The 25,057-nt window shown below is 31.6% G+C and overlaps 1 protein-coding gene across 2 annotated transcripts in view; it reads right to left on the bottom strand.

The window, feature by feature from the left end:
* Positions 1 to 22,927, bottom strand: part of LOC149192920 (ABC transporter G family member 39-like) — a 190,412-nt gene extending 167,485 nt beyond the window's left edge. The window contains exon 1 of one of the 2 annotated variants that reach the window (XM_089404736.1): positions 22,735 to 22,926. The gene's annotated coding sequence lies outside the window, so the exon portion shown is untranslated. Of the gene's footprint in view, positions 1 to 22,734 lie in introns of both variants that reach the window. The other variant, XM_089404739.1, reaches the window with a different exon arrangement.
* Between the last annotated feature and the right edge of the window lie 2,130 nt (positions 22,928 to 25,057).

Raw genomic sequence — 25,057 nt, forward strand, 5'->3', positions numbered from 1 at the left:
AGTTGATAGATAGACACAGAATCATGAAATAGGTTGAAAGCTCCCAATACCATTAATCTGTAATGTTCCTTCCTCCTTGTAGGTGGCATTCCTTATTAATAAATCTACTGCCATATTATTATGCCTTAGTGCACGATAACATGAGACCTATAAAATAAAACCAAAACTATGCCTAATATGTTTAAAGATTAAATTAATTTTAAAACAATTTCAAAATATAAATTTTTGATAATAATTTTGAAATTTCTTATCACATATAATTTGTTAAAAAAAATCTTTAAAAAACATAAAATTCCACTTAATTATTTATAATTCTTCCCAAACTCCAGAGTAAGCTGATTCTTTCTATCATGCAAGGCGAATGAACCACCCCACACCATCTCCCACTTTAATAATAATAAATTTATAATGGTAATAAAATTAATAATTTTATTATTTTAATAATGTGTGATATATAATTTTGTTCATCCCGTACCACCCAATAGATTTAATAATATTAATAAAAACTTTATGATTGTAATAAAATTTTATAACTTAAATAATATTAATAAAAAATTTATGATGGTAATAAAACTTTAATAACAATATTATTTTAATATTTACGGCATGTGATTTTGTTTTATCACAATATAACATTGTTGGGTTGTTATAACAATAATATAATTTTATAGAATAAATTTAAATTTTAATAAATTTTTAATTTTCATATAGATTTTACAACAAATGATTATATATATATAATTTATTTTACATTTTTATGGAACTTAGAATATATTATTTTATATTTAACATAGTAATGAGACAAATTTAATATATTTAATTTACATAATATTGTATTACTCTAAAGTATCTATTTTTATAACAAAAACAATTATTATAAATGTTTTTAAAAAATTTAGCTAAAAATTTTGGTAGTAATATTTACAAAAAAATTAACCACAACTTCATTTTTGCATTGCGTTAAAAATATTTTAATGTTAAAAAACTTTTGTAATATGTCAATTATAAATTAATTTTAGAAAACTTTCTTAAACTTTTGAAATGTGTTAAACCTAAACCAATTTTAGAAAACTTTTTTAGAAATGCCTTCAAAATACTTTACCAAAACTTCCTTTTTGTAGTGTGTTAAACATAAACCAACCTTGCAATTTAATGGACATAACCTATTGTTATAATGTGACAAACAAATTAGAGGTTGCAATGTGAGGATCATTACTCGATGTTGCAATGTGATTAACATTACTCGATGTTGCAATGTGACAAATGTTACCTAACGTCATACTATGACAAACATTACCCAGTGTTGCAATGCGATGAACACTACCTAATGTTGCAATGTCACTAACATTCCTCGACTTCACAATTTGATGAATATTTCCATACATCGCAATGTGACTGACATTGTCAAAAATCACAAAGTGAAAAACATTACCTAACACCACAATGTGATGCAGATTTCCCAATGTTGCAATGCGATGATGATTTCCTAAATGTTGCAATGTGACAAAAATTTCTCGATGTCACAATGTGATGAACATCACAAGATGTCATTATGTTACAAACATCTTTTGATTCTCACAATATGATGAACATCTCCTAATTGTCACCTTGTGACAAACATTTCCTAATTGTCGAAATGTGATGAACATTTCCTTTTGTTGAAATCTAACTAAGTGATGAACATTTCCAAATGTTGCAATGTGGTGTACATTACTTTATGACACAATGTGATGAATATTACTTGATGTCACAATGTGATAAACATAACCCAAGGTTGTAATGTGATGAACAAATCCAGTTGTCGCAATGTAAGCAACATTGCCCAATGTTGCAATGTGGTGGACATAACCCTACATGGTAATGTGACAAACAAAACCAGATATGTGATGCACATAGCTTAACATCACACTTTTATAAACATACTCCCACATTGCATTCAACTATGGAGAGCCATGGACAACCATAATCAACCATATTCAACTAAAGGCACCCATAGTCAACCATAATTAATGATAGTTATTCATGGTTAACAATAGTCAACCATGGAAAATCATATTCAACAATAATCGACCATAGGAATATTGTTACCCATTGTCAAACAATGTCAATCATAGGTAACTAAGGCCTTTCATGGGTAGCCATAGGAAGCCACGTTCAAACATGGTTTATTGTGATCATGCATAATCTACATGATCAAACATGGTCTACCAATAACAATCATCAACCATGGTTAACTATAGTTGACCATGGTCAACCATTGATAACATGGTTGAACATGGTTATCCATGAATTATCATAAGCAACATGGTCAACTATGGTGAACAATTGTCATTATGGTTAACCATGGTCAACCACAGTCAATCGTGGTCTACCATGGGTAACATAGCAAATTAGGTTAAACCATGGTTAGCATGGTCAACCATGGCTAATATGGTTGGCCATGGATAACATGATCGACATTGTTAAACATGATCGACATTGTTAAACATGATCAACCTTAGTTAACCATCATCAACATGGTCAACCATAGTTTTATGATAAACATCATGGTCCGCCAAGGTCCAATATGGTCAACTATGGTCAAAGGTGGTAAAACATTGTCAACCATAGTAATCATGACCTTTCATTGCCAACTATAGATAAACGTTGTCAACTAAAAATAACTAAAGTCAACATGGTCAATGATAGTGAACCATAGTATACGTAATCAACTATAATTATACATGGTCAAAACAATGGTTGTCCATGGTCAACCATGGTCACCTATAGTCAACTATATTTTAACCAAAATAAAACATTGTCAATCATAACTAGACCATATACAACCAAAGGTGACCATAGTCAATCATGGTGTAGTAATCCTCCCCACACACATTGGTCATTAGTTAGCACAACCACATTATCAAAAGTGGTTGATATACAACCAACATATATCCACTTTACTATGGATCTACCAAGCGTCGAGAGGGATCAAACCTATCAAGATGTAAACCTCTTTTTAAGTGCAAAACTTTAGGAAAAGTTTGAACCTCAAAAAGTTTGATTCCTCAGAGCTCTTGATAGATCTAGAGTTAAGATGGATCTATGTTGGTTTTGAACAACACAATAATACAATGTTTTAACTATAGGAAATTTTTATTTCTCACTTGTTTTGTCTAATATTTAGAATTATTTTTGGTATTAATATTTTTTACAATGTTGTCCACAAGGCGTAGAATAGACAATGATAGGGTGTTATGTTATGACACTTCATGAAAAGGTCACTAGTTTGAAACCCTATGGGTAAAAATCCAGCCATGTTAAGGGTTGGTGTAGCCCTGGTCAGGTGCTATCCCTAGGTGATTTTGATAACTTAGATGCCCCTAGGTCATCACTGCTCAAACCATAGGTTAGATATGTCAATCATCTCATGACTCACATTACCTAACAAACAAACTATATATATATATATATATATATATATATATATATATATATATATATATATATATATATATATATATCTATATCTATATCTATATATATATATATAATGTTACATGTCAATTCCATATTAAACATGGAAGGAATTACAAATCTCTATCATACTTTGAATTAGAAAGAATTTATTAATGGAAGAAACACACATATATGATATTAAAATCTTTTACTCAACATGCATATTGAAATATTTGATTTATAACCCACTTTTTTTTAAATATTTGTTAAATGTTATATGTGAACTCCATATTAAAAATGGATTACACATCTCCCTCACAATGAAAAGTGAAAATATAAGAATTTTTTTAACTTATTATTATTATTATTATTTTTTTCTCTATATAAAGTTGATATAAAATTATGCTATTTATAATTGATAGTAAAATATTTTTTTGTTATTAATACATTTTTGTTTTAAATGTTACATGTCAATTGAACATAGAATGAATTACACATAATGTAGTATCAATAATATTATTTTAACATGTCATTTGTCAACTCCATATTAAGTAGTGAAGAAATTACATATCTCCGTCATTCTAAAAATTAAATTAATTTTTTTTTTTTACTCTCAATTACTTTACCTCTCTATATAAAGTTTGATGTAAAATTAAGGTGCAAATTGAAATATTTCATTTATGGCCAATATTTTTTTTTGTTATTCGTATTTTTTAAATTTTTTAATGTAAGTATTATTTTATTATTTTTAAATGTAACGTTACATGACAACATCTCCCTCATATTAGGTTGTAGAGTGTCTCTAAGTGCAACAATTGGCACCATTAATTTTTTAAAGGTGTAAAATAGCCAAAGTCAACCAAAGTCATGCTCTCCCAAAGTCAACAAAACTAAAGTCAATCAAACCCAATTAAATTCCACCACGATCCACCATGTCAACTTGGTCGCCAAAGTTATCATGGGCAACCATGATCAATCAAGTGGTTATGAACATGTTCAACCAAGGTCAAGCATGAGAAGCATGGTCAAACATCGTCTTACACAGTCATCCATAGTTTACCTTAGACACTGCGGTCATCCATTTGCATCATGGTCAACCATTGCCAACCATGGTCAACATGTTCATCCATGGCCAATTAGGTCAAACCATAGCCAACATGATCAATATGGTTAACATGGTCCACTATATACAACATGGTTAACCATATGCAACATGGTCACCCACAATCAACCATAGTTAACATGGTCAACTATGGACAATTTTGGTCATCCATGTGTCTCATGGTTAATCCATGTCAAATATAGTCAACCATAGACATCATTACCCACCATATAATTAGCCATGACTGACATGGTCAAATCCTGGTCTAAGATGACCATCCCTAGTGAACTATGGTCAACCATTGTCAAGATTGTAAAATATGGCCAACCATAGCCTATCATTGTCAACTATCACAATGGCATTGTTAAAAGTGGTTGATATATGATAATTGATACCTATACCTTTTTGAAGTTGTAAAATGGCTAAAGTCAATAAAGTAAAAGTCAACCAAATCCATGTTCTCCCAAAGTCAACAAAACTAGAAGTCAACCAAAGCCAACTAAAGTCCGCCATGGTTAACCATGTAAACATTGTCAACCAAAGTCATAATATGCAACCATGATCAACAAAGTGGTTGTCAACATGGTTAATCAAAGTGAACCATGGGAAGCATGGTCAAACATGATTATCCATAGTCAACGACAGTTTACTTTAGACATCATGGTCATCCATGTGCATCATCTTCAAACCATGGTCAAAGATGACCAATAATAATCCACTTGATAATCAACCATACTCAACATGGTTCACAATGGACAACTTTGGTCAACCATGGATATCATGGTTTAAAATGGTCAACCATAATCAACCATAGATGTCATTATCTACCATGGTCAAATCGTAGTTTCACATGCCCATCCACTGTCAACTATTATCAATAAAGTTAAACATGGTCAACAATAATAAACTATAACTTATCATCATCAACTATGGTTAAATGTTGTCATTTATAAACAATTAAAATAAGCGTATTTAGTCATAATTAACTTAAATCAATTATAAACAATCAATTCAACCATAATCATAATAATTAGCCAAAATCAATCCTATAGGATTAACTAATATAACCACATAGCTACATTAAAAATGATCAATATACACTTATCAACGTCATTATTACTTTTTTAAAGAGGAAAAACGGCCATACAAATTATAGTGCTAACTTCATTTTTCAAAAGACTAGCTCATGGTAAAGAAAGGGCCCGCAACAACGACACGTGGCCACTGAGGTAAACACTAAAACATGGTAAAATATAAAAAAGAGCTGCCAACGACACGTGGCCACTAAACGGAGAAGAGATCCACAAAACATGGTAAAATAGAAAAAAGAGCCGCCAACACGTGGCCACTAAACGGAGAAGAGATCCATGAACAACACATTGGGATAGATTCGCGAATAGCCACGTGGCAGCTAAAGTGGAGAGATCCACCAACAACACGTAGCCACTAAAATGAACACACTTTGCTGGAAAGAGCAGAGGACAAAGGATAAAAATTGGACCACAACCTTCATCATATCAATAAGAATATATGGAGGAGATGAAAGGATCCGCAAAAAGACGTGACTACCTTCAATACCTCCGCGGAAGATTAAAAAAATTATGAAATCAAACATTGTAAGATTGCCAATGGACATGTACGTAACATCATTGCCATTATGAAACGAGTCCATGTCATCACGAAGACCCTGGATAAGAAAGAGAAAACGCATTGTAAGATTGCTAATGGACTTGTACGTAACATCATTGCCATTATGAACAAAGTCCATGTCATCATTAATGTCATCATCGATAGTGAAATTAATTTTAACTTTTAAAATAGTTTGTGGGACATATTTTTTTTTTATGTATTTGGCTTTTTTTCTATGAAGTCTCACAATAAACACTCTTAGTTTATCGATAAATTTCTCGCTAAATAGATTATCCCAAGAGCTAGCTGTTCGAATATCTGCATAACTTTCCCTGTTATCTTTGAATGCTTCGCATTCTAAAATGAAATGCTTTCCTGTTTCCACTTTTCAAGAAGAACAAAATATACATACTCTTTCCTCTCACACTTCTTTTGGTCTTTTCCAGTGCCTTGTTTCACAACGGAGTTGATGAGAATCAGTCTTTCACTGGGCATTAAGAATTTTGGCTCTCCAAGAAATATTGGCCTCTATGTACACCTTTTGCTGATTATTATGAGTAGGATTAAACACTTCAATATAGTATTTTTTTTCTTTCTCCTTAATGATTATGAGTAGGATTAAACACTTCAATATAGTATTTTTTCTTTCTCCTTGTCCCAAATACGCTTGTGGAACATGACTTTAACTTTTAGATATTAATTTAAGATAGTTGAGTCTTAGGGTGACTCACCTCATTTTTTTATTATTATCTATATGAAGTTTTTATTCATTTATTTTTTGTTATTTCTTTTTTATTTCATCACTAATGAGTTTGGATTGTATTAAAATTGTTTCTATTTGGTTAAGAGTTCATTTTTCTCAAAAGTACATAACAAGCTTTTGACAAGAGTGAAAGCTTGCTGTCTTGTGAATTACCAATGAGTAATTCTAGGTGATGTGGTTTCCCTGAAATAAAATGAGTTAACTTGTATTGCAGAATAATAACCAATAATAAATATCCCCACTATTAATTTATTAATTTAACAACAGAATTAATAAAAAAAATTAAAAATAAATCACTCATATATTTAATAATATTTCATTTATTTCTGGTTTATTTAATCACATATGTTAATAATAATGGAAAGAGATAGAAAAAGTTGATGTGTTATAAGATACTTCGAAGATGTGAAACAATTATAAGATGAAAAGGTTGATCTGCTATAAGGTATTTATATTTATTTTTGTTTTCTTATCGGTGGGAAAAGATGAGAAGTTTGATTTGCTATAAGATATATATAGATTTGAAAGTGTGATTTGATGAGAGGGTTCATGTGTTATAAGGTATACAATGTTTAAATGTGTGATTCGATGAAAGGGTTGATGTGTTGTAACGTATACAATGATTTGATAGAGATTAAATTTTATAATAATTAATTGGTCTTTTATTTTTATTTCATTAATTATTTTATTATTTTATTTATATAATTAGTATATTAATGGTAAGAAGGAAATTAAGGTTTGGGTTGTTTTTTATGTATTAATTATATTTTTTTTTTTGTTTTTTTGGGTTATTTTTCATGATAAGTTGAATTTGTCTTATACTGGGGAATTGAGATGTTTTAAATTTGGGGAAGTTTCATTTAGATTTGGGAGTGTAGGGATCAATTGAAGGAAAGAATTAATAGAGAAAGAAGATGACTAATTACCCTAAGCCCAACACACTTCAATTTCTCAATATGATTGTGCATATTGTAAATTTCATCATCGACATGTTGGAGTTACTTCCTATGGTCGATCAAGATCTCTATCACTAAAGCTATCTATGTGGAGAGCTATTGATTATTTAGTTAAAGGTGAAGGATGCCTACTTGGAGGTCCACTACTTCACAATCTAGGAGGGTTGAGGTCTTTTTCCATCGTGCTATCATCTTTGCAACTAATCAGAGATAATAAACCCCAAAACAAACAATCCATGCATGGATTTCTACAATGAATGTCCCAAGAGCGATATTGGTGTGTCAACTCAGACTCAATCTTGAGACACAAGGTAGTCGATATATCCACGAACATACATCATATCGAATGTGCATTCTCTTGAATGCTAGAATGTGGGGGGAGGACATGTAACTGAAACTATGATCATTACTATTAAGGAACCTGTGCTAACTTGTGACACATTTAACTCATGACATGATTTGGAGACGTTCCAAGTGACACAAGCATGAGTTGATAGATCACAATGATAATGTGCAATGTTCCTTCCTCCTTGCGGGTGGCATTTTTTGCTAACAAATCCACTACCATATTATTATGCCTTAGCATATGATAACATGAGACCTCTGAGACAGGACCAAAATTATGCATGATGCATTTGAAGATTAAGTGTTGGGTTTATTCGAGAGGTTCCAAGATGCAAATGTCTAACAATTATTTTGGAGTCTCCAGCGACCAATAATTTATGGAGATGTATATCAAGACAAGGGAAGTTCCTTGAATAAGAGCATACGATTCTGCCTAATTGTTTGTAACTCTTCCCAAACTCCATCAGTAAGGTAATTCTTCTTGTCCTCCAAAGCAAATGAGCATTGCTCTCTCTCCCTCACACCTGCCACCCTAATAACTTTAAGAATATTAATAACCTTATAACTTTAATAAGTTTAGAAACTTTATGCTTTTTCCTGATGATAGCATTCCACTATGGGTAGATAATTCTTCCATCCCATAGAAATGATAGACCTAGCTTAAGCACAACCTAGTTACAAAAAATAAATAAGTAAATAAACAATAAATTTATAACATTAATAACAATATTCTTTTAATATTTTTGTAATGTGTGATTTTTTTCAACACAATTAATAATAATAATGTTGGATTATAATAACTATATTATAACTTTATAACATTAATACCATTAATATCTTTACAACTTTAATAAATTTAATAACTTCATACTATTTAATATAACTCTATATAATAAATTTAATAATTAATAATTAATAAAACTTCAATAATATTTAATATTTAGTTTTAATATAGTCAAAAGATCTTAGTTCAAGTAGTTTTGTGAACAATTTGTTTTTCCCAACTGCGTGGGTTCAAGTCTCCGAAAACATATTATATCCGATTTGTTAGTAGCATTTATGAAATAATTGTATATGGCGTAATAATGACAACCAATATTTCGAAGTTACCAATACTCTAAAAACTCTCCTTACTATTTGAAAAAAATTATTTTTTAATATAGCTTTTATACAAAAACAATCTTATTGAAAACATATATCAACTACTTTATAAAAAGTGTCTATCAACTTAACCATATATATTTTAGTTTTGCATTTTTTTAAACACATAGAACACATTATTATTTTATATTTAAGTTAATATAAGCATATAAACATAAAGTTATGTGATGAAGATAACATATTTAATTTACATAACTTTACATTAGTTTAAGGTACTTATATTTATAGCAAATGTTTTCACTATAAATGTTTTAAAAAAATTTAGCAAAAAACTTCTTTAGAAATGTTTTCAATTTTTATTTTTTTCTGGCAAAATCTTCTTTGTTTGCAATGTGTCAAACATAAACCAATCATGAAATGTGATGGACATAATTGAGTGTTTTAATTTGAAAAACAAAATAAGATGTCACAATGTGATGAACATTACCCAATGTTGCAATGTGATTAAAATTACTCATTGTTTTAATGTGAAAGACATTACCTAATGCCATAATATGACAAACATTACCAAATGTTGCAATATGATGAACATTTCTCAATGTTACAAAGGGACTAACATTATCCAGCTCCACAATGCAATAAAAATTCCTTACATCACAATGTGGCAAACATTACCCAATATCACAATGTGACAAACATTACCCAACATCACAATGTGACACACATTTTTTGAGCTTTTTGACCTTGAATTATAATGAACATTTATTGTGTTGCAATATGATGACCATTTCCAAATGTCAAAGTGTGACAAACATTACTTGATGTCATAATGTGATGAACGTTATCCTATATTGTAATATGACAGATATTGTTTGAAATCAAAATGTGACAAACATTGCCTAATGTCATAATATGAAAAACATTTTTGGCAACATCATAATGTGATGCACATTTCTTAACCTTGCAATGTGATGAACATTTCTCAACATTGCAATGTGATGAACATTTCTCAATGTTACAATGTGATAAACATTTTCTAAATGTCACAACATGACAAACACTGCTCGATGTGATAATGTGACGAACATCGCCCAATGTCATGATGTGATGAACATCACTAGACATCATGTGATAAGAATCTCCTAATTGTCACAATATGCTTAACATCTCTTAATGGTCACCATGTGAAAAACATTTCCCGAATGTCAATATGTGACAAACTATTCTTGATTGCTAAAATGTGACAAACATTTATCAATTGTCAAAATGCAATGAATGGATGAACATTGTCCAATGTTGCAATGTGATGTACATTACTTTATGACACAATGTGATGAACAATAGTCGATATCACAATGTCAAGCACATAACTCAAGGTTGCAATATGATGAAAAAATATAGATGCCACAATCCAATGAACATTGCCCTATTCACAATGTGATGAACATAACCTATATCACAATATGACAAATAAAACCATGTATATGATGCACATAGCTTAACATCACAATGTTATAAACATATTCCCACATCGCGTTCAACCATTGTGAACCATGGACAACCATAGTCAACCAAAGGCACTAATAGTCAACTGTAGTCATTCATAATCAACCATGGTCAATCATAGTCAACCATGGAAATATTGTTATCCATGGTAAAATCGTTTCAATTTTAGGTCAATATAACCTTTCATGGGTAGCCATAGGAAACCATGTTCAGACATGGTCAAACATGGTCAAACATGGTCATGCATAATCCACATTTTCAAACATGATCACACATAATCTACATGTTGAGACATGGTCTACCAAAGACAACATCATCAAACATGGTCAACCGTAGTCCACCATGGTGAATATGGTGAACCATTAGTAGCATGGTTGAACATGGTCATTTGTACTTTACCTTAGACAACATGGTCAACCATGGTGAACCATTGCCATTATGGTCAGCCATGCTTGCCCACAGTGAACCATGGTCTACCATGGGCAACAACTTCAACTATGGTCAACAAGGTCAAACCATGGCTAACATGGTCAACATGCTCATCCATAGTCAACATGGTTAACCATGGCCAACATGGTCAACCTCAATCAACATGGTCATTAACCAGCATGGTCAACTATGGCCAACAATGGTCAACCTTAAGTACCATGGTAAAAAATAGTTAGCATGGTCAACCATAGTCAATGATAGACATCATATTCCACCAAGGTCAAATATGGCTAACATGGTCAAAGTGTGGTAAACTATGGCCAACCCATAGTCTACCATGGTTAATTAGGTAAAGCATGGTCAACCACAGGCAACGATAATATTTCATCATCAACTATAGTTAAACATTATCAACCAACATACTACTAAAGTCAACATCATCAATGATAGTAAACCATGGTCAAAACCATAGTTTCCCATAGCCAACCATGGTCATCCATCATCAATTATTTTAACCAAAATAAACCATTGTCAACCATAATTAAACCATATACAACCATAGTTTACCATGGTCAACAACGATCTGGTAATCCTTACTGTCACACTGGTTGTCAACTAGCACAATCACATAATTAAAAGTGGTTGATATACAATGATCAACAACATACTTTTTTGAAGGTGTAAAATGACCAAAGTCAACCTAAGCCATGCTCTCCCATAGGGAACAAATCTAAAAGTCAGCCAAAGCCAACTAAAGTCCACCATAGTCAACCAAAGTCATCATCGATAGTGATGATCATCCAAGTGGTTGTCAACATGGTCAACCAAAGTTAACCACAGAAAGCATCATTCAAACATGGTCATTCATAATTTACCTTAGACATCGTGGTCATCCATTTGCATCATGGTCAACCCTTATCATAGTGGTCAACCATGGTCAACTTGTTCATCCATCAGCAACTAGGTCAAACTATGGTTAAGATGATCAACATGGTTAACATAGTCAACCATATGCAAGACGATCAACACGGTCAACCAAACATATCATGCTTAAAAATGGTCAACCATGGTCAAACATAGTCAAGCATAGAGATCATTGTCCATTATGGTCAATATGATCAAATTGAGGTCTAACACAGCCAACCATAGTCAACATAGTAAAACATGGTCAACCATAACATATCATCATTAACTAGCATGGTAACATTATTAAAAGTGGGTAATATACATCGACTACTTCCTGTACTTTTTTGAAGGTGTAAAATGGCTAAAGTCAACAAAGTAAAAGTCTACCAAAGCCATGCTCTCCCAAAGTCAACCAAAACTAACTAAGTCTATCATGGTTAACCATGTCAACATGGTTGACCGAAGTCATCATGGACAACCATGCTCAACGAAGTGGTTGTCAACATGGTCAACCAATGTCAACCATGGGAAGCATTGTCAGACAAGGTCATCCATGGTCAAACCATGGTTGAACATTGTCATAATGGTCAACCATGGTATACATGTTCATCCATGGCTAACTAGGTCAAACCATGGCCAACATGGTCAACATGGTTAATATGGCCAACCATAGCAACATGGTCAAACATGGCCAATAGTAATCCATGTGATAATCAACCGTACTCAACCATAATCAATATGGTTGACCATGGAGAACTTTGGTCAACGATGACTAACCTGGTCAACCATGCATATTTCTATGCTCAACCATAGTGAACCAAAAGGACTATTGTCCACCATGATAGTTAATCATGGTCAGACATGGCCATATATAATCAACCATAATCTATTATCATCAACTATAATTAAATATTGTCAACCAAAAAAATTAAAATCAATTTATTTAAACAAAATCAATTAAAGTCAACCATAATTAATTAATTTAACCAAAATCAACCGTAAATAGCACAACTACATAACCATATTAAAATTAATTAATATACCGCCATCAACATTATTACTTTTTTCAAAGTGAACAATGGCTATGCTAATTATATTGTTAACCTTATTTTTCAAAAGGCTAGCTATGGTAAAATAGAAAAAGAGCCACCAATAACACGTGGCCACTAAACTGACAAGAGATCCGCGAATAACACAAGACGTGGCCACTGACATCAAACTCCTGTGAACCATTATTTACCACAGCCCAACACAAAATCAGAGACACGCAACATACATAAAGAGGTCACCACAGTGAAAAACACAAATGTATTCGTCTTGGATATCCTCTAATTTAGTGAAGTTTTTCTTTGATATCTTTTAAGAAATAGAATACAAGAATATCCACGCTCAGAGTTCAAATGTATCTCTATGCTTAATAGGCTCGGATCTTATGACTGCGGCTCGAAAGATCAGCAACAACGGAGTCAATATGTTTATGTTTTGGTGGGCATGAAATTTATAACCAAATATAAATGGGGCCTCATGAATTGGAAAAACAAAGAGTTAAACACAACCAGCAGAGGTCTCAGAGGTGGCACGTGTCATCGAATAATTGATGGTATGTAGGAATTTTGATAACAACTCAGTGCCAGTATACACAAACTAACCCTCAGCGTGTCAGAATTGCAGCGGTCAAGACGCAGAATTGCAGCTGTCAAGATATATCTGAGAAATAGACAGGACGTTTAAATCTATGCAGATTAAATGTTTTTATTAACATATTGTAATGTGGTCGGGACGGATGACTTTCCAGCTTTCCACCCATGTTCGATCTTTGTTGTATGATTGCGTTGCTGGGCAGCTATTGTGTTTCATTTCGAGTTTTTGTACATATGTAAATATTATAGCTATTGTGTTTCATTTCGAGCTTTTGTACATATGTAAATATTGTGATAGATTGTAAATTTAGATTAATATATAATTTCTAAGTGAGAGATTCGCCCCCTTTTTTTATTAAAAAACTTTTGATATATTTACATGACTCTGACTCTGTTCTGAAGAGAAAATCAAAAAGAGAAAAACAATAATCTAAAGATCGGCGAGCAAGTTACCTTCAGTTGCATGATATATTTCCAACATTGAAATATATGAAGATTTTTTAGTTGAAGAAATTGTTTTGGAATAATTTTTGCATATATATAATTTTATTCAAAATTAGCTCACAAAACCTGTGAGAACCAAATCTCCATTAAATCAAATCACATAACATATCCTAGGGACAAAATGATAAAAACTCTAAAGCTTGTGGATTTGCCATTACGTAACATGAATGCAGTGTCCTTATGAACAAAGTCGCTGTGATCACGAAGACCCTTAAAATAAGAAGCCTGTCCTTACGTATCAAACTTTGTTGACTCGTAAAATTATTTTAACTTTCAGATATTAATTTAACATAGTTGAGTCTTATAGTGCCTCGGCTCTCTAATTGTTTTAACTTCCCACGAGAAGTTCGATTGTGGTTAACTTAAATACTCTTTTTGTTTTTAAAATTTATTTATTTAACTATATTTTGGTTTTTGTTATTAGTGGGAAGAGATGAGAAGGTTGATATGTTATGAGAAATTTACAAGATTTGAAAGCGTGATTCGATGAAAGGGTTCATGTGATTAGATTTTATAATAATTATTAATTGGTTTATAATTTTTATTTATTTTTGGTTTAATAAGTATTTTTTATTTTCTATTTTATAATATTATTTTATTTATATAATTAATATATTAAGAATAAAAAAAATATTATTTTATTTATATAATTAATATATTAAGAATAAAAAATATATTATTTTATTTATATAATTAATATATTAAGAATAAAAATGAAATTAAGGTTTTTATTTTATTCTTTTAATAATGTAAGTTGTTGTTGTTGTTTTTTGGGATATATTAATTATATTTTTTAAGAATTTTTTGTTGTTGTTTTTATCGGGATTTGAATTTTTCTCACGTTGTTGTTGGTGTTAGGTCTTTAATTAGGAATTGACATGTCTAAAATTTGGGGTAGTTTCATTCAGATCTAGGAGTGTATGGATCAATTAAAGGAAATGATTGACTAAAAAGGAAGATGACTAATTCAGCTAAGCCCCAACATGCTTCGATTTCTCAATATGGTTGCGTAGGTTATCAATTTCATCCTCAACATGTTGGAGTCGCTTCCTTTGGTTGATAAGGATCTCTATCATTGAAGTCATCTGCACGAAGAGCTATTGATTACTCAGTTAAAGGTGAAGGATACAAGTTGCTTGAAGGTCCACTACTTCACAAGCTAAGAGGGTTGAGGCCTTCTGCTATTGTGCTACCATCTTTGCAACTAATAAAAGACAATAAACCCCACACCAAAGAATCCATGCATGGATTTTTGCAATGAATGCCCCAAGTGCCATATTGGAGTGTCAACTCAGATTCAATCTTGAGACAAAAGCTAGTTGATATATCCATGAGCACACATCATAGGGAACGTGCATTCTCTACAATGGCAAAAAGTGGGGGAGGATGTGTAACTACAACTATGATCATTACTATTAAGGAACTTACACCAACTCATGGCACATTTTGCTCAAGGCATGATCCAGAGACGTTAGAAGTGACACGACTATGAGTTGAAAAATCACAATGGAATCATGGAATGGGTTGAAAGCTCCCTCTACCATTAATGTGTAATTTTCCTTTCTCCTTGAGGGTGGAATTTCTTGCGAAGAAATACACTGCAATATTATTATGCCTTAGTGCATGATAACATGAGACCTTCAAGATAGAACCAAAACTATGCATGATGCATTTGAAGACTGAGTTAAGTTTTGGTTTTGTTGGAGAGCTTCTAAGATGCAAATGTCTAACAATGATTTTGGAGTCTCCCACCACCAATAATTTGTTGGGATGTAATATAAAGGCAAGGGAAGTTCCTTGAATAAGAGTATAAGATTACACCTAATGGTTTGTAACTCTTCCCAAATTCCATCAATAGGCTAATTCTTCTTATCCTCCAAGGAAAATGAGCACCCCCTACCTCCTTCACACCCACCATTCTAACAACTTTGATAATATTAATAACCTTATAACTTTAATAATTTTAGAAACTTTATATTTTTTCCCGGTGATAGAATTCCACTGTGTGTAGATAATTCTTCCATCCAATAAACAGATTGAACCCAACCTAATTACAGTAAATAAATAATAACTTTATAACTATAGTAACATTACTAACAATATTCTTTTAATATTTTGTAACGTGTGATCTTTTCAACACAATTATAATATTATTGGATTATAATAACAACAGTAAAACTTTATAACTTTAATAACACTAATATCTTTACAACTTTTATAAATTTAATAACTAAAATTTAATAATTAATAATTAATAAAAATGTAATAGTATTTAGTATTTAACCATTTTTAATATTTAGTTTTCAATATAGTTAAAGGATTTTAGCTTGAGTGATTTGGCAAACCATTTGTTTCCCCAATTATGTGGGTACTAGCCTTCAGAGACATGGTGTGTTTGGCCGTTAGATTAGAGGAAATTTCAGCCTAAAAATGCTTATGAAAATTTCATGTAATTTCCATGCAATAGTATGTAAACCAATCAAAATCCTTTAAATTTAAAAAGAAATGCATGTCTTAAATAATTTTAAATTGTTTAATTTGGGTATCCATGAAATATTTTATTAATAATTCTGGTATCAGTGAAATATTTTATTATTGATTTAGGTATTCGTGAAATATATTATTAATAGTATTTACTCACCTTACACATATGAATTAGAATATCGAAAAACTTATTAATGCAATGTAAAATTTTATATTAGTGAAAAAGTATAAATTAAGAATGCGGTCTCATTTGACATTAATAACCATGCCCCAAAAAAACACCAAAAAAATAGTTAAATGCAAAATATAAATATAGACAGTTATAGTTAAATATAAAATTGTTAAATATTTAAATAGCTAAAAAAACGTATTCCAGAAAGGACAAATTACTAGATTCCTACCAAAAAAATTATTCGGAGAAAACAAATAAAATATAAAAAAGCAATGTTGTTAAAAAAAACCAAAAAACTTAGTTAATCATAAAATATATATAAACAATTAAATATAAAAAATATAAATATAAGTTCAGTTAAATTTAAATATAAAATATATATGAACAACTATTTTAATAAAAGTACCATATATTTAAGGATTTCAATGGAAGTAAAAAAATAGAAATAATATATTAATTTTTTTATTAAATCTCGTGCTAACAAATATTGTGGAACATAGATAAAAGTACAGTAATATTAAAGTCTACATGGCATTTTTTTTTTTTTTTTAATTTTTCCTTGGGAGGCCACTTTTAAGCTAAAATTTTCTCTAATCAGTTGCATTTATGAAAAGAGTAGTCTTTAAGTGTGACTTTTTAGAAAGTTTTCCGGTTTATTTTCCGATCTAATTTGTTTACAATCCGACAAGGATTTCTTGAAATCACAAGTTTGACAGGTGAGCTATTCACAATCGAAGTGCCCTAGGGGTTTTTGAGGGTGTTGAATCCATATATGCAGTGAAAAAACCAATTTAAACAACACAAACAAGATTTGGCCACAATTTTTTTCACCATATTTCACCGAGAAATCTAAAAAAACTCTAAAAAGTCACACTTAAAATCTACTCTTTTATGAAATAGTTGTATTTGGTGAAATAGTAATAATTGATCTTTCAAAATTATCGATTTTCCAAAAATTCTCATTAGAATTTTTTTTTTTATACACAACAATCTTATTGAAAACATATATCAAATGCTTTATAATAAGTGTATATCAATTTAACCATATGTATATTGGTTTTTACATTTTTTTAAACCACTGGAGCACATTATTGTCTTATATTTAAGTTAATATAAGCATATAGTTATGTGAGGAAGATAAAATATTTAATTTAAATGACACTACATTAAGTTAAAGTACTTATTTTTTTATCAAAGGTTTTCATTAGAAATGTTTAAAAAAAACTTGTCAAAAAATTCGTTAGAAATGTTTTAAAAAAAATTGACAAAAACTTTTTTTTTTGCTACGTATTAAACATAAACTAGAAATGTGATGGACATAACCTAATGTTGTAATTTTGAAAACAAAATAAGATGTCACAATGTAATGAACATTACCCAATGTCACAATATGATTAAAGTTACCTGATGTTGTAATGTGAAAGACATTACTTGGTGTCATAATGTGATGAACATTACCCAATGTTGCAATGTGATGAGTATTACCCAATTTTGTAATGGAACTAACATTACTCAGCTTCACAATGTAATGAACATTGCCCTACATCACAATGTGACAAACATTGCCCAATGTCACAATGTGACAAACATTACCCAACATCACAATATGAAGCACATTTCTTGACCTTGCAATATGATGAACATTTATCGATGTCACAATATGATGACCATTTCCTAAACGTCAAAGTGTGACAAACAATACTTGATGTCACAATGTGATGAACATTATCCTAGATTTTAATGTGACAAACATTGCCCAATGTCATAGTATGACAAACATTTTCCAACATCACAATGTGATGCACGTTTATTGACCTTGCAATGTGCTAAACATTTATTGATGTCACAATGTGATGACCATTTCTTAATTGTTGCAACACGGTGGAAAACATTACTCGATGTCACAATGTGATGAACATTTCCCAATGTCACCATGTCATGAACATCACTAGACATCATGTGACAAACATATCCTAATTGTCACAATATGATAAACATATCTTGATGGTCACCGCGTAACAAACATTTCCTAATTGTCAAAACATGACAAACAATTCTTGATTGTCAAAATGTGACAAACAATTTTCGATTATCAAAATGTAACAAGCATTTCTCAATTATCAAAATGCAACGAAGAGATGAACATTGTTCAATGTTGCAATGTGATGTACTATACTTGATGACACATTGTGAAAAACATTAGTTGAACATAACCGAAGGTTCTAATGCGATGAAAAAATCCAAATGTCACAATGTGATGAGCATTGCCCTATGCCTCCATGTGATGAACATAACCCTATATCACATGACAACCAAAACAATATATGTGATGCACATAACTTAAGATCACAATGTGATAAACATACTCTCAAATTGCGTTCAATCATGGTGAACCATGGACAACCATAGTCAACCAAAGGCACCCATAGTCAATTGTAGTCATTCATAATTAACCATGGTAATAACAATCAACCATGGGAAATTGAATCAATAATAGTCAACCATGGAAACATTCTTGCCCATGGTCAAACAATGTCAACCATAGGTCATTGTAGCCTTTCATGGGTAGCCATAGGAAACCATGTACAAACATGGTCAAACATGGTCATGCATAATCTACATTTTCAAACATGATCATGCACAATCTACATGTTGAGACATTGACAAACATGGTCTACGAAAGACAACATCATCAAACATGGTCAACCATAGTCAATTATAGTCAACCATGGCGAATATGATCAACCTTTAGGAACATGGTTGAACATGGTCATCTATAATTACCTTAGACAACATTGTGAACCATGGTGAACCATTGTCATTATGATGAGCCATCATTGCCCACACCATGGTCTACCATGGTCAACCAGGTTAAACCATGGCTATCATGGTTAACATGCTCATACATAGTCAACCTAAATCAACATGGTCATTGACAACCATGGTCAACCATTGCCAACGATGGTCATCCTTGAGTACCATGGTAAAAAATTGGTTAGGCATGGTTAACCATAGTCAATGATAGAGATCATGGTCCACCAAGGTCAAATATGGTCTACATGGTCAAAGCATGGTCAACTATGGATAACTCATAGTTTACCATGGTTAATTAGGTGAAAGATGGTCAACCATATACAATCCTAACCTTTCATCGTCAATTATAGTTAAACATTATCAACTAAGGACAACTAAAGTCAACATCACGAATGATAGTAAACCATAGTCTACATAAATAATTATAGTTATGCATGGTCAAAACCATAGTTGCCCATGGCCAACCATGGCCACCCATTGACAACTATATTTTAACTAAAATAAAACATTGTCAACCCTAACTAAACCATATACAACCAAAGTTGACCATTGTCAATCATGGTAAAAAATGATCTGGAAATCCTCATTGTACACTTTAGTCGTCAACTAGCACACCCACATTACTAAAAGTAGTTGATATATAATGATCGACAACATAATTTTTTGAAAGTGCAAAATGGCCAAAATCAACCAAAGCCGTGCTCTCCCATGGTGAACAAAACTATAAATCAATCAAAGGTAACTAAAATCCACCATGGTCGACCAAAGTCATCATGGACACCATGATTAGCCAAGTGGTTGTTAACATGGTTAAACAAAGTCAACCATGGGAAGCATAGTCAAACATAATCATTCATAGTTTACTTTAGACATTAGATCATCCATCTACATTATGGTCAACCCTTATCTTACTGATCAACCATGGTCAACTTACTCATCCATGGCCAACTAGGTCAGACTATAGTTAAAATAATCAACATGGTTAACATAGTCAACCATAGTCCTTTAGGGCAACCATAGTCAACCATAGTCAACATGTCGACCATGGACAACTTTTGTGAATTATGCATATCATAGTTAAAATGTTCATCCATGGTCAAACATAGTCAACCATAGAGATCATTGTCCACCATGGTCAAATATAGTAAATCATAAAGATCATTATCAACCATGGTCAGCATGGTCAAATCATGGTCTAACACAACCATTCACAAGCAACCATAGTCAACATAGTAAAAGATGGTCAACCATAACTATCATCCTCAACTAGCAGAACAATATTATTAAAAGTGGTTAATATATATTGATTAATACCTTCACCTTTTTAAGGTGTAAAATGACTAAATTCAACAAAAGTAAAAGTCTAACAAAGCCATTCTCTCCCAAAGTCAACAAAACTAAAAGTTAACCAAAACTAACTAAGTCTACCATGGTTAACTGTGTAAACATGGTTGACCATGGACAAATTTGGTTAACCATGACTAACCATGGTCAACCGTGCATATCATGGTTTAAAATGGTCAACTATGGTCAACTGCAGTGAACCAAAAACATCAATGTCCACCATGGTCTGACATGGCCATCCAAGGTAAACCACGATCAACCATAATCAACCATAACCCATTATCATGAACTATGGTTAAATAGTGTCAACCAAAATTAGTTAAAATCAACATGTTTAATCATAATCAACTAAAATCAACTATAGTCAACCATAATTAACTAACATAACTACATAACCACCAAAATAAACTAAGTCAACGATAATTAACTAACATAACTACATAACCATGTTAAAGTGATTAACATACCCCATTAGCCTTATTACTTTTTTTCAAAGTGAAAAATAGTCCTGCTGGTTATATTGTTAACCTCATTTTTCCGAAAAGCTAGCTTATGGTTAAAAAGAGCCTTCTGTAACTCTAAAATATGGTAAAATAGAAAAAGAGCTGCCAACCACACGTGGCCACTAAAAGTAAGAAGAACACGTGGTGGAGAGACCCGCGAATAACAAGTGGCCACCAAAATGAAGAGAGATCCATCAACAACACGTACCCACTAAAATGAACAGAGGAAAAATTGGACCCGCCACCTTCATACTCGGCATCCATATTATGCGGGGCCTGTTGGGCTCTGGATCGAGATAAGGATGGCCATCGCTTACGTCCTTATCCACTCGATCTGATGCTGAAATTGAAAGCTCAAAGTCCTTGCCTTTGCAACTGGAAAAGTAAGGAACTCTAAAATATTTCTTTACACGTTGTGTGGCACGTAAAAGTATAAGTTTCCATAGAGCAAGATCGTCGTGATCGTAATGGACACTAGTGTTTCGTCCAATGCCTAAATAGTTTTATGAAGTTTAAACTTTTGCACAGTTTTCTCTATTAGAATATATGGAGGAGATGGTAGTATTCCAATGCCTAAATAGTTTTTTGCACAGTTTTCTCTATTAGAATATATGGAGGAGATGGTAGTATTCCACAAAAAGACGACACTACCTTCAATACCAGGGCGGAATATTAAAAAATTATAAATCAAGCAAGGAAAGATTACACATATAGTTAGTTAGGTTTTTGGTTACACTAGTAAATTTCTAAACTATTATTATTATTTTTTTGGAATGATTCTAAAGTGGATTCCAGAATAATGATGAGTCCGATAGTATAATCGATTCTCAATAAAATGAGTGTAAAAATCCAACATAACTTACCAAAATCTAAAAATCAAAGACCATATTACTGATTTTCCATTACTCGACTGAATCAAACTCCTGTGAACCATTATTTCCCACAGCCTCACTCAAAATCAGACACAAACAACATGCATACAGAGCTCACTACAATGAAGAAACGAGCTGAGAAGTTTTTTCTCTTATATAACTCTGTTGTGAAGAAAAAACCATAACGAGAAAAATAATAATGTAAAAAGATCAGCCAGCAAATTACCTTCAGTTGCGAGAGATATTCCAATATTAAGAAAATGTAAACCGCCGGTCCTTGCTGTAGCTAGCCAAAGTCACTGCACTGTGGAGTGTGGAACCCAAATCCATGAGAGCAATGGAATGGACAAAACTGCAATTTATAGCGCTGCACGGCTCTAGGCATGGCTCTGGTTTGTGGATTGCTAATGGATTTGTACGTAACATCAGTGCCATTATGAACGAAATTAAGAAGTCAGTAATGTGTCAAACTTTGTTGACCATTAAACATTAATTTAACGTTTAGATATTATATTTTAAGATAGTTGAGTCTCATAGTGACTCACCTCTCTAATTTTATTTACTTATCCACGTGATGTTATTCACTTAACTACTCTCTTTGTCTTTTTGTTTATTTAATATTATTTATTTATTTTTGTTTGTTTCTTCTTCTAATCGCTAGTTTTTCTAATTAACATTTTTATTTATATCAGTGTCTTTCTTTCCCTGGAAAGAGACGAGTTAGTTGATGTGATCTAAGATACTTAGAAGATTTGAAACAATGATATGATGAAAAGGTTGAGGTGCACTCAGGTATTTATATTTATTTTTTTTGTTTTATGAAAGAGATGAGAAGGTTGATATGCTATAAGATATTTACAGAGATTTTAAAGTATGATTCGATGAATGGATTGATGTGTTATAAGACATACCGTGATCTGATGTGATTAAATTTTATAATAATTAATTGGTTTTTCATGTGTTTATTTTTATCTTATTTTATTTATTTTCATTTAATAATTATTTTATTATTTTATTTATTTAACATATATCATTATTAAGAAGGAAATTGGGTCTGGTGTATATTCTAAAATTGTTTATGTTTGGTTAAGAGTTCGTTTTTAGATGTACGGAAATAGGTTAACGACTTAAGACCAAGAGACATCTCGTGGGAGTAACTGTGCCCCCTTACGGATCACCAACGGGTTATTCTAGGTGGCGTGGTTTTCCTTGAATAACAGTGATTAGTCAACCTACATTCATGGTTAGCCACAGAGATGGTTTGACAACTAAGTTATGAAAAATTATGGTTGTCCTCAATGCTTTTTTGATAACTAAGTTATGAAAAATTTTCCCACTTGTGAAAAAGAAAGAAAGAAATTTAAGCTTCCTATTTCACCTTTTAAATAATGTAGATTGTATTTTATGTATTTCCTATATAAATATAAATATTTTAAATGGTTGCTTTCCATTATAAATTGAATTTGTCTTTTAGATTTCTTGGTATATGTTTTTGGACGTTTATTTTTTATATAAAAATACAATATTATAGTTGTTTTTTTTTTGGGTTTTTTCTTTCTTCTTTATTTATTTTTAAATGCATTACTATTTGGAAAGTATGAATGAGAAGAAACTTTTTATGTCTATCCAATATAATTTTAGAGAAACAAATTGTTGTGCTACTTTTCAAATATAAATGAGAAGAAACCTTTTATCTCTATCTAATGCAATTTTAGAGAAACAAATTGCTTTGCTACTTTTCAAGACTAAGCAAGCAAATCTTTATGGTCTTGTGGGTAGGATGGATTCTACAATAGGTTTCAAACCCTCCTTATAACTCCACAACCTCCATCATTTTCTTTTCATCTCCCATCATTTTCCCTTTTTCACTTTCCCTAGATGTTAAGTCACTAGTTCAATTCCCTGCCCTATTCGAGTGTTATTCTTGGACCTGACCATGATGCAGCCTCGCCAATGCTAATCTCTCTCTCTCTCTCTCTCTCTCTCTATATATATATATATATATATATATATAGAGAGAGAGAGAGAGAGAGAGAGAGAGAGAGAGAACCCAATATAAGGGAGATGTTGTAGTGTCTATAAAGAAGTATAAACATTTAAATGTTGGTTCAATTAATAATAAAAAGTTAAAAGTAATAAAAATAATAAAATTCAATTGATTATATTATAATTTGGTTATATATATATATATATATATATATTAAGATCCATTTTACTATATAAATTAAAATAATGATTCTGTAATCACATTTTCCCATGGGTGTAGAGAAGATGGTGACAAGGTGTTATGTTAAGGCACTCCATGGTGAAAAGGTGAAAAACTCACTAGGAAAAAATCCAACCATGCTAAGGGATGGTGTGATCCCCAGGTGATTTTGACGACTTAGATGCCCTTGGGCCGTGGCTATTCAAGCCAGGTGTGCCAATCATCTCAGAACTCACATAACCTAGTAAACAAAAAATAATTATTTTGTAACCGCATTTAATTTAATTAATAAGCACATAAAAACCTAAGGCAAAGTCTAACTTATAGACAAAATAACCATTTT

Source organism: Pinus tabuliformis, chromosome 2_2 (genome assembly GCF_031772625.1).
Source record: "Pinus tabuliformis cultivar Carrire ecotype Pingquan chromosome 2_2, CPIR1, whole genome shotgun sequence".
NCBI lineage: Eukaryota > Viridiplantae > Streptophyta > Pinopsida > Pinales > Pinaceae > Pinus > Pinus tabuliformis.